A 4,450-nucleotide genomic window follows, 5' to 3' on the forward strand; every position below is an offset into this window, starting at 1 on the left:
TAGGAGGAGTTTTCATTCTCCCCTGACTGTCCTATGAGGCTGCATGACCCCTGACTCTCTGTCTGGACAGTGCTGATGGGCCCTGTGCTGATCACATGCACTCTCCTAAGAGAAAAACAAATCTCTAGCAAAACACACTGAACTGAGCATGTGCAGCCCTCCCCAAAGGCCCTGTTCTATCAGCAAATGGATTGGGGACAGTAGAAGAAAGGGAGGATCAGAGAACAAAGGATCAAACAATGTGAAGGATTAACCCCTTAGGTTCCACAGTAAGTAAAACAAGCATGCTTTACTGCATATACAGACAAATTTTACTGTTGTGCATTTAGTAACACTTTAAACATGGCATGCATAATTTTTTGTGTGCACAATATTTTGTGTAGACTGAATCCTTACTGTTCTGTAAATATATTTTTTTTTCTATTATACTGTTTGCGCTTTCTTTGCTGCCTATTTGTAAAAAGGATCTAGCATGAATCAATTTAGTGACATTTAAAAATGACATATTACATAAACATCAATGCATTAAGTAGAGAGGACTTAAGACAGATCTGTAGATAAGCTCAGGTGTAACCCACTTGTAGCCTTTTAGTTACACTGGTATGTCTTATGAAGGTAGGTCTATCTCACTTTAATTATGTGGACCTTTTAATTGCTACAGTGAAAAAACAGAAAAACTTCACACAGAATGCAAAATACAGTTGCAAGAAAACCCTTTGGAATGATAACAGTTTTGTGAACCCTTTGGAATGACACCAACTGTGTTGCATATATAGCTCCTAAATGTGTGTGTCATAACATCTTGAAAAGAAAGTAACTGGACTCAGGTATTCCAATCAATAAGCCGTTCTTCAAAGATTGCAACCGTGTGAAAGTGGTGAAAAGTAACAGTAGAAGACCTTGACAAATTTCTGAACTCTGCTCAGATCTCTGTCCATGTGACATTTCATAAAAGCACACCATGGAGAATACTCTTTTCCAAAAACTGCTGCATGCCACAACACTTGCAAAAGACATGTCTGTGACAGAATGAGCCAAATATTATATTTTCTAGCAGAAATTTTCAAAAATAAAACCTAAATGTAAATCAAGATGGAAAGTGCCCCCATGGTTTAGGGGTGCCTTGCTAGTCCAGGGCCTGGACAGATAAAGGGAACAATCAATTGCCACTGAATCAAGAAGTTTAACAGAAGAATTTAGGGGGAGTGGCCTGTCACGTGACGGTTAAGGAAGTTGGGTGATATGACAAGACAGTGACTCAAAACACATGAGAAAATCACCGATAGCATGGTTTAGACAGAAGAAAATTGCTTTCTAGATTGGCCAAGTTAAAATCCAGACCTCAGTCTCATTGAGATGCTGTGGCTTGACTTAAAGAGAGTTGTTCATGAAAGATTAAGTGATTATTGCTGTATTAGTGTATTTTTAGCAAATCACATGACACTGTCTTAGATTCTGTTCTACATGTTCTAGGTAAGCATTGGTGCAGTATGTTGCAGCCAAAATTTACCTGTTGTCATCCAACCTTGTGCTTTGCTTTTTCTGGAAACTGCATCAAAGATGCAGCAAGAGGTACTTTTTTCCAACTTATCGCACCCACAACAGTCCTTTTTCACATGGACGTTCCGCTTGCCCGTTTTTCCGGTGGACACGATTGGCACCTCTATTCTCCTTTATGGAGCGGTGGGTGCAAGTGGACATGTGTTCGTTTACACCTGCCAACATCCAATCTGATCCTATCTGCCAAAAAGAGACTGATGGGGATCCGTTCCCCTTCCATCTATCGGATCGGACTGCAGTTGGATGGAAATGGACAGGTGGACGTAAGTGGACACGGACTTGTCATCTACTTGCTCAGCAGGAAATTAGCAGCCAGACCCCCTGCTGAGCATGCGGATCCGCTGATGAGTCTGCCCCATGTGAAAGGGGCCTAAAATTTGCAGATGAAAACAAAGCAGTTCAGTTAGTACCAATTAAGGCTCCATGCACGCTGGTAATGTTAGCTGTGTAAAGTCACGTTAAAAACGTGCGTTTTTCAGCTGTTTTTAGCATTTTTGCATTAGCGTTTAGTGGCGTTTTGCCACAATTAGTGGCATTTTCCAGTGTTTGCATTTTTAGCTTTTTTTTAACCAAAAAAGGTCACTGTCGGTAGAACACTATGCCGTCATGGTTTCAAATCATGCATTGCGCGGAAGGTTCCCCTGCTCAAGTCATCACATGTCCAGGCCCGTCTGAAGTTTGCCAATGACCATCAGGGTGATCCAGAGGAGGCATGGGAGAAAGTCATGTGGTCAGATGAGACCAAAGTAGAACTTTTTGGTCTAAACTTCACTTGTCGTGTTTGGAGGCAAAAGAAGGATGAGTTGCATCCCAAGAAGACCATCCCTACTGTGAAGCATGGGGGTGGTAACATCATGCTTTGCGGGTGCTTTCCTGTGAAGGGGACAGGATGACTGCACTGTATTAAGGAGAGGATGAATGGGGCCATTTATTGTGAGATTTTGAGCAACAACCTCCTTCCCTCAGTCAGAGCATTGAAGATGGGTCGTGGCTGGGTCTTCCAACATGACAATGACCCGAAGCACACAGCCAGGATAACCAAGGAGTGGCTCCGTAAGAAGCATATCAAGGTTCTGGAGTGGCCTAGCCAGTCTCCAGACCTAAATCCAATAGAACATCTTTGGAGGGAGCTGAAACCTGACAGATCTAGAGGAGATCTGTGTGGAGGAGTGGGCCAAAATCCCTGTTGCAGTGTGTGCAAACCTGGTCAAGAACTACAGGAAACATTTGACCTCTGTAATTGCAAACAAAGGCTTCTGTACCAAATATTAACACTGACTTTCTCAGGTGTTCAAATACTTATGTTCAGCAGTGCAAGACAAATAAATTATTTAACAATCATACAATGTGATTTCCTGAATTTTTTTTTAATTCTGTCTCTCAGAGTGGGAATGCACCTACAATGTGAATTTCAGACCCCTCCATGATTTCTAAGTGGGAGAGCTTGCAAAATCGCAGGGTGTTCAAATACTTCTGTTCCTCACTGTAGGTAGTGCTGTTGCATCCACCTTGCAGGGAGAATTAAGGACAGGAGGAATTTACATTCTTCCTAAGCCTCCATATGTGTCATTGGGTTGGCTGTTGTCCGATTGGATGTGGCCATCTTTAGTGAGGGCAGAGCTCACAAGCATGTGGCTAGGTGAGGGACAGGAACCTGTTTGACAGGGAGAGTATGCCCACATAGGGAATGTTCCAGAGGACGAGGGACAGCATAAGGATTGTTGCCAGAGCTCCTTGGGCAACTTCTCCGCTACTTATGCTTACTGCATCTGCCTTCCAGCCTCTCCTTGTGCCAGGTGCTGCCAGCCTCCATTCATCACTCTCTCCCTGTGAATCCCACATACAGCTGTGAATGTTGCTGCTCAGTTCTTACTGTTGGAAAGATTTTGTTATTGTATTTGGAATGGTTGACAACATCCCATTCTCAACCACTGTGTGCCCTGCCCTAATTCCCTTTAGGTGCCTACTGCTTGGGTCTTCCCCTACACTACAACCTACATGTTGAGCTCCCACTCATTGCACACTAGGTTGTTGAATACTTGTTTTCTGACTAGCAGATATAATGTATGCTATTGATTATCACTTAGAAGTGTTTTGATGTTATGGTTTCAGTATTGAATCTGTTTGTGTGCTCACTTTTAGAACTATTAACAATTTGGTCAGCTGTCTAGTGGCTGGGGTTGATTTATACATCTATGGACTAACTGCTTGTCTGGTCTAGACTGATCATCTATCATTGTACTAGTATGGTCCAGGGATTTTTCTACTTGCTTCCTAAAAGTTGAAAATTCCTTTAAAGTGAAACTTCAACTTTATTCCGGATTAAAAAATACTTTCAAGAAATATACGCAGTACAAGGAGTTTATTACTATTATTTTACTATGGATTCCAGAGTGCGTAATATACTGTAGATAACACAATGTTTGCATAAAATTACATTTAAATTTAATGCCATTGATAAGACAAGGCCTAATGTCATCACAACAATGTTTCTCTAATTGGTTCATCTTTCAGGCATAGAATGTGAGCAAGAAACAGTTTTGGTGGCAGAAGTATGTTGGCAGGTGCAGGTTCTGTAGATGGCTCTGTGCCATTGCTACAGGTGGAGAGGAGTCTAATAAGGGAATTGTCTAGTTATGGATTCCCTCTCAAAGAAGCCAGCTGTCTGATTTGACACTGCAATCTCTCGAGATCTCAGGTGGTCATCTTGATAAGGAACTTTATATAGAGGGTCTCCTGCGTCATTCAGGTGCACCTGGGGTAAGTGGCAAGTCGGGAACAGATACCCACTGAACAGAGATTAGCACAGTGAAAGGTTCCTGGAGAGTAGGGTAACTGAAACAGTATTGTTGGGTTCTTGTCAAAGTGCACCACAAGCCACCGCCTCTCC

This window comes from Staurois parvus, unplaced genomic scaffold, assembly GCF_062004578.1.
Source record: "Staurois parvus isolate SC_StPar_1 unplaced genomic scaffold, SC_StPar_1.0 ptg000276l, whole genome shotgun sequence".
Lineage (NCBI taxonomy): Eukaryota > Metazoa > Chordata > Amphibia > Anura > Ranidae > Staurois > Staurois parvus.